Source organism: Pseudopipra pipra, chromosome 15 (assembly GCF_036250125.1).
Source record: "Pseudopipra pipra isolate bDixPip1 chromosome 15, bDixPip1.hap1, whole genome shotgun sequence".
Taxonomy (NCBI): domain Eukaryota; kingdom Metazoa; phylum Chordata; class Aves; order Passeriformes; family Pipridae; genus Pseudopipra; species Pseudopipra pipra.
In genome coordinates this window covers 13,299,746-13,308,062 of record NC_087563.1, presented here as the reverse complement: position 1 = coordinate 13,308,062, position 8,317 = coordinate 13,299,746, and positions in this window count along the sequence as shown.

Genomic DNA, 8,317 nt, shown 5'->3' with positions numbered 1-8,317 from the left:
GACTATTGATGAAAGGCTTAGACAGTATTTCAGGAAGCTGTCTGTGCCAAGACAGCTGTAGCTGAGCCCAGGAAGTTGGGTGGAAGAGCGAGTAGCAAACTAGCTTTGACTATAGTAAGGAGACATTAGTGCTAAATAGTCCCTGGTTTGGGTGACACTTTTTAGAAATGTACACGCAATTCTTCCAAAATAAGAGGTCCATAATAGACCTTGGACTGGGGAAAATCTTTAAGGCCTTTTCATTAGGTTTTCTTCCAAGGGTCAAGCTCAAGAAAACAGGTTTCAGTTTCTACATGCGTTGATTCAAAGGGACATTTGAAGCATCAGCTACAATCCCTGTTGCTCACACTAAAAGCCTTAGAAAAGGTTTTCCCAAAGCACCTCCAATGCTGTGCCTGGAGTTAGCATGCTCTGTGGAAACTTTTTAAAACCTTGCTCTTCTCACTATTGACTTTGCATGACATCTGCCTCACCCTGTAATACGAGATCTGTTACTAGTCTGTAACATCAGTCAGCAACTTAGCACTCAATACTGAAGAAAAAAAAAGCTGTTTATGTGCTTATGACACAAGTACATAACAATTTTTCAACTAAGAGCTTTATTGCCTGGTTGACCTCTCATCCTGTAAGGACAAGGGAGTCCAAGATCGGGAACATATGCTTAAGATTTCTGCTGTCAGTATTAATAAGATCAGGCATAGAGCAGTATCTGTGTAAGAGTGGGAAATAACAACATAGCTGTAAAGCTGCTCATCCTTAAATCAGGGTGAAAAGGTTTTCCCTTGTGACCAGAAGACTTTGCTTTTCTTATTCACTGACAATGTTTTCTGCAGTTATCTGGCTCCTGGGAAGTCCTGCAGCATCCTGTAGTATCACCATCTTCAGTGATGTTATTTTATGTTATTTAAGGAAGTGAGCCTTCAAAAATGTAAAATCATAGCAAAAAATGTTCTTTCTAGTTCCTCTCAGTGCCAGTATAATTAGGTCTGTTTTAAGCCTGGTTTTCCAGCTATGATGGACATTTGCATTTCTTTTGCACCCTGCGTGCACCTGCATGTACAGTTCTGGCAGAGGCTGTACCAGGTGACAGTTCTGTGCACTGCTCTGGAGAAGTGAAAGAAAACCTCCTATTTCTTTCTGTTTGCTTGCTAACCCTTTAAATCAGAAAAGATTATTTGATGACAGCATCAGGGTTGAAAGCACTACTCGTTCTGTACCCGCCAGCTCATGGCCGGCCTGACTCAAACCATTCAGGACAGCAGGACTCCCTTGGGCTTGGCTGGTCCCCAGCTTTTTTGGTACTTCTGGGTGTTTTCAGTTTGTCTTGACCTGAGCTTTAGTGAGCAGCACCTTACCCCTGTGCTGTCTGAGCACTGCTTCTTCTGGAAGAGACAGAGAGAAAGCATTTCAGAAGTACTTACATGAGTTAAAGGCACCACAGGGAAGGTCAGGGTGTGCTGAAGACTGACTTCTGCATACTGCAGAGACAACCACACAAACCCCAAACTAATGACTGTGGGTTGCAGCAGTAGTTTAGATGTGGTAGCACAGGGATTAGAGCTGGCTGCCAAACTCTCTGAAGGGGCAGGGAAAATGAGCTGCCTGCTGGGGCCTCACTGACTCTGCTCGTCCAGCTGGGCATTGTATTTCCATACATCAGTGCCTCAGATAACCACCTTCCCTGAAAAAAACCATCACATGAAAATATTCCAATAAACCATAATTAAAAAAAAAAAGGAAGATCATCTTGGGAAGTGTGATCTATTGCAGGAAGCAAGAAGCAGAGAGCACATAGGTAAAGGTTTCTGGAATAAACCTCCCCTTGTCTTAAAAATCTGTGAACAGAACCCACAGCATACACCTGTGATAATACAGGCAGTCTCTGGCACTGGCTTGTGCAGGTCCCCTCACACTGCAGGCAGCTCTGCTGGGGCACAGTCAGTGCTCAGGACAGTATTTTCAAGAGAAGTTCTGTCTTTGTAGTGGTTGAAGGAATTTCTCCAGGCATTACATTTACAAAACACACAGGGATGAGGTAATGTGGTTCTGCTTCTTTCAGTGTCATTTAATTTCCTTCACTTAGTGTTGCCCCATCTTTTTTCATTCGTGCACTTCATGTCCAATTTCCATCGACCTTTCATTTCCTGTGAGTTTAACTACAAAGTACCTGTCTTGGAAATTTCTCTGTAGATTGAGACTTTATATTCCCCTCTAGGTATTTTAATTTTTAAATAAAAACAATTAATAGGTGAAACCATCTTCCTTGATACTGAAACCTCCACCTCAATGAAACATTTGCCACATACATAAGAAGTTATAATCTATTTAATTCCTATAACTTTCCATAGGTACTACAGAAGAAAGGTTTTTCTACTGCTTCATATTTGTAATCCTCTATTTTTTTTATTCTCAGAGGGAGCTATCATATGAGTTAGATTGTTAGTCTGCAGAAGGATCAATTTACTTTCCCCATCATTTTCCCTGTCAATTGCTTGACTTCAAAAACCAAAACATATACAGAAGCTGAGCAACAATAATTTTTAAATTCTGACCCTGTGTCCTTTGCACCTAAACTCTACCATCAGGTTTCATTGCAGGGATTTTTCACTTTTTGCATTTTGTCTTTCCATCTCAATCCTTACCTTTTTCTTTTTAACATTTTTCTTTTCTCTCTCCTTTCTCTTTTTCAGCCTCATGGTGCATTGGTCTGCATAAATGCAATAAAACTGGTTAAAAATATATATCTTTATGTACCAACACACTAATTTTATTTCTATCCACATTTCAAAAGAGCAAATTCATTTTCAGACAGAAAATACCTATGATGCAATTTTGTTTTAGACTGTGGGTAACATGCTTCAGCTTTTGACAATACTTTTAAAAAGATAAACCTATTCTGTAGCATTAATCTTTACCCTTCACACATAAAATAGTCTGGATTTATAAGTGCCAAGATACTGATGAAAACTGGAGCAAGAAAGGGAAGGAAGAGTGAAAAGAAAAACTTCCCAGGTTACCCAAAAATCAAACACTATTAATTTTTTTGGAAGGTGACTTTCATGGGAAAGAAAATGCTAGACCTATTAATACTCATCTGCAGCAAGATTTCTCTTCCTCAGTAGCACTGCTCCATCTCAAACACACTGGGACTGTATCAGAGTCCCCTCTCCTGGGGCCTCAGTGCCTGTTCTCTGCTCCCTGCTCCAGCCATGGGGCTCAGCTCCTTCATAGGAATGTGAGGATAAAAGAGGAATCACCTGATTTGTGCCTGTTGTTGACAAGCAACTACAAAGAACTTGTCCTGCTGCAGTTCTGTGTCTTTTCCCTCATGCCAGGAGATGTTGGTCTTTGTCCAAAGAGACTCCAAAGCACAGAGAATTGCTAAGGACAAGTGCTGGGTCTTGGGTTGGAAAGGAGTAGGAATTCAGTCTATCTCTTTTCTTTTGGTAACAGAAAAGTCCTCTCTCATGAATCATGGAATCAACTGGGTTGGAAAAGAGCTCTGAGATCATCAAGTCCAACCCTTGATCCAACCCTGCCGTGGTTCCCAGACCATGGCACTGATCCAGTCTCATCTTAAACACCTCCAGGGATGGAGAACCCACCACCTCCCTGGGCAGCCTATTCCAATGTCTGATTACTCTCTCTGTAAATAATTTCTCCCTAATATCCAACCTAGACCTCCCCTGGCACAGCTTAAGACCGAAATTCCCATGCATCCAGGATGGGTCACCTGGACCCTCCAAGGAACTCACCACAGCAATTGCCATGCTAATAATGCTCATGAGGTAGGAAAGGAACACCATGGCACCAAATCTGTAGCCTCTACAAAAGCCTCTAAGCTTTGCCCTTCCTGAGTTTTCAAAAAGGCTCTTACAATGCTAAGAGCACTTCAACAAAATAATACCACAAAGGTTTAGTCACCTTAAATATAAAAGTTGATTCCTTCTCTCCCGTTATTCTCCCCTTAACCCCCCAAAAAAAGAAATGGCTGTATTTCATTTTTATTTGTACTTTCTGAAGAGTAATGCATTTCCAAGAAAAGGATTAAATCTCCCAAAGTGAGGTAATAAAACTGAAGCTGTAATGAAACTCACTGGATATACAGGCAGATATTTCATTTAGGCATTGGAATAAAATTCTAGTTACAATCCTGATCAGAATAATTCATGACCAAAATGCCTCATACTATTTTTAATTGTCCTTGTTTTTCAAATAAAAGTTAGAGATGGTTTGACTAAATCATTGTCTGTCAAACTTTGGTTGTGAATGGCTCAGTGAATCCCAAGTGACATTTTCAGTTTTTAGAGCAATTCATTTATTTATTTGACTATACTAATAAACCACATATCCAGAGATTTATATTCTTATTCTACTACTAAAAATGTATGAACCATATGGAGGTGACAGCATGGAACAACAAGAAAGAGCTTATACAGAAACTCAGAACAATATTGCTAATTTTTTTTCCTACCAAGACTCGAAAAAAAAGAGCTTTTTCTTAGAATTCTAGAGAAGAATATCATAGTTACATAATTCAGATATATTCCTGCTTTTTGAAAAAATATCTGAAGCGCTTGATTAAATCAAGAATCGAAGAATCACGGCACATTTAATCTGATTTGTTAATAATGGTTGTAAATACACTGTATTTAGTGACCTGACAAAATAAACTTGTTTGGAAACTGAAACAAGGAAAAGACACAGCATGCTCATAGCAGAGAAACATACAAATAGGAGAGACACAAACCAAAATGCAGAGAGAAAGCTATTGTGTCTTATAATGTACTTTTCAAACCAGAATAGTTACATTCATTTTAGGAAACATTGTTCCCTTCAGAAAGATTTGCAGTAGAAAGGGAGGTAATTGTCTTGTTATCAAAAACCAAAGAGTGTTTTTCCTCTGCTGAAAGAAACACTTTTCTACCAGAAGCTTAATGGAAGACCATATAGATTCTTTTTCTCTCCCCAATACCCAGAAAAATACGTGTGATATTCCAGCAACCTTGTGAATTCTTGAAGTAAATTAACTGCATCTTTGCATTCCTCAACTTTTATAACTCTGTGACTGACAACTAAACCTAAATTTCCCAGATGTGTTTCAAGCATGACTCTCTTCCTTTACCAGAGAGGCACACAGCAGAACAAGCCAAGATTAGATCAAATTTTCTTTCTGGCTGCTCCTTCCACAGGAGGGTTCACTCCCTGAACTTTTACTACAAGCACCAGGCATCACTCTTCCTTTTTTCCTTAACCAGGTCTTTACCCATTACCCAATATTAGTGCAAAGTACTCCACAGGATTTATCCATCAGTACTTGTTTCTCTTGGTTTGTTCCCACCAACAGCCACAGCTCAAGTCCAAATTCACCACTCAGGTGAGTTAGTTCAATGAGTAATGAGTTCAGGCACTCGTTAGTGAATTAGTTCAAAACATTACAAGACATCCAGCAACCAGGTCCAAACAAGCCATCAATCATTTCATAGACATATAATCAGTTTCTCAGATGACAGATCATGTATTTTCCTCTTGATTATTCTATCATTTCTCTATCAAATGTTTCTGAATCAGTTAATTATCTATGCCAGGGATGCACATAAGCCCCAATCATTACTACACAATTTTAGCTGCTATCTTCCCATCTGCATGTTCCCATTTTTATTGTCCTTTTTCCAGTCCTTTCATAAACTGAAGAGATCTTGCTCCTTAGTTTACTTTCCAACTTATCCTTCACACTTTCAAACATCCCATAGTTTAGCTGCAGAATTAGGATAATGAGAATTACTGTTCTTCAGCCCTGTATGGCACTAATTTACCCTTCAGACCTAACCAATGTGGTCTTTCTCCAACCCTAAACACTAACAGTGTTATCTTTAATAAATTACAGATCTACTTCAGCATACAAGGCCTCATGCAGAGCCAAAGGAAGATGGGAAATCTGTCTCTACAACTAAAGTATCTTTGAATCAGAAACACCGTTCACTCTGCAAATACACTTTACCAAAATATGATGTATATCTAATATAGGGATCTAAAAAAAAGTAAATCCTGTGTTCTTGGTATTTGGTGTGACAGAGACCAATTCTCACTCACACAAATGATGATTCTGATGTAGCTACTGCAAGGAAAAAGTATACCACTGGCCATGGCATGTGGACTATATTCATTTCTCTGACTAACTCTAGAAAAAAAAAAAAAGAAAAAAGACATCAAAGAGACATTGCTGATGAATGAAGGATTTCTATTTCTGCTCTTCCACAAGATACTTCTTTTGCAGCTGGACTGTTGAAGAAGATTTGTCATAAAATTTTAGAGCATCTTCCATGTAGTTGTGATGTTAAGAGCACATTTGCTCTTCATTACCCTACACATCTTAAATTGCTTCCTGTAGCTCTGATGGACCATTGTTCACTGTGCTATTGTTGGGCAGAAGCTGCAGCTTGAAGATGAGAAACTCACAATGGGAGGCTGAAGTTGTTCTCTTCATAACAAAACTGAAAAAACAAAACCAGGCAACCCAAAAACTGCCATGCAGGATAAAGTAGGAGCAAGAATCTGAGCAGACTAATCATTTCAGATGCTAAACATCTCACCAAACATCTGTTTATCTCAGACTGTGCATGAAAGCAGGGGGAGGTTTGTACAGGAGTGGTTCTACCACTGAGTGGGGAAAGCCATCACACCAGTACAAAGCAAATGCAAATCTGCTGCTGCTTGTAAAACTTAATCAAGCCCACGGAATCTTATTTCTCAGCTTCTCTGAAGATAAGTTTGTCAGATGGACCAATGTTAGTGATGAAATAAAGATACAGAAACAATATCTGGTGAACATAAGGATGTACCCAAAATTAATATGGTTAGAATAGGATTTCAGCAGAGGCAAAGAAAAGTTATATCCCAATTTAATACACTCTATAAAAGAAGAATGCCCTTTTCAAGTAATGCCCAACATAAAAATACAAAAAGTGGGGAAAATCATTGCACAGCTATCTGTTTTCCCACACTTACTTACTCCAAATGCTTAAGTATCTTTCTCTGAGTAAGCAATGAAAAAAAAAATTAAATATTTATCATAGAATCAAATACAGGAAAGCAGTTGATTTTGACTGTGGGCTCACACACAAAAAACCCAAAAGTATCTGTAGCTTACCACTTTCCAAAGTCATATGAATGACAAGGTAAAAAAAATGGTTTTAGTTCATTTAGTTATACTTTTTCTTGTTAAGGAATAAGGAGCTGAACTTAGAAAAGGGGGAAACTAATAACCCCTTAAAAATGGCAGTGTTCAAAAACCAGCAAAATAGAAACAAAAGTGCAATATGTTTTCCAAGATAAAGGCAGTGAGAATATTTAAGACTATAAAAGAAAATAGAAATTCATGATGAAGAGGCTCACTGAGCTATCTCCAGCTCTATTATCAGTAGTGAACTATCAGGCAGATGCACTCCATGGCATCTGTCATTGCAAATGGATTCCAGTGAATTTTATAAAAATAAAAAATAAAACTTGCCTGCAAAACCAGCCAGTACCTTGTCTGACCTCAATCTGACTGTATTTGGCTATAAAGCCAATTTAAACTCACAAGGTTTAACGTGAGGCTAAGTAGCACAGCCATTCCTGACCATGGAGATGGATGAATTATTTTGCTCTTTATGTTTAGAAGGTGATCAAATGCCAAAACAGAGATTTTACAGCTGCCATAGCCTCACCTCCCCGCCATTCGTACACAGGTTTCAAACATTCCTGTGGTGCTCAGGCAGTTCAGTTTGCAGTGCAGACACATTGCAGCAGGTCAGAACACCTGCTCTGTTCTCAGAAATCATTTGACTTTTCACTTTAGTTACACAAAATGACACATGCAGCTACCAAAGCCTAAAATTTCTCTGGGTTTTGCCTCAACAGAGTTTGCTTTCTGCTTAACACAGTAAGTCTCCAACTTTCCATGAAAGGTAATGTGTTTCTAGGGAAAAGATCACTCACCGGCTCTCCAAACACACCAAGTGGGGCACCATCTCTGGTCAGTGAGAAAAGATGGGGAGAGAGGAAGGCAGAATGCAGCCTGTGCCCTGTGCTTGTCACACCTGCTCGGGCTGGGGTTTTGGAGACTGTTTTTGGTGTGCAGACTGTGCCTGTTACCCCTGCTTTGTTCTACCACGCAACAGGGATCCCCCAGTCATCCATTTACATTTTTGAAAGGTTCTGGAGAATGGGGAGATCCTCCACAACTGGAGAAAGGCCAAGAGACAGAGGACATACATTGAAATAAGAATGTTTCAGATTGAACGGAAAGAAAACCCCCTTCACTTGAGGGTGATCA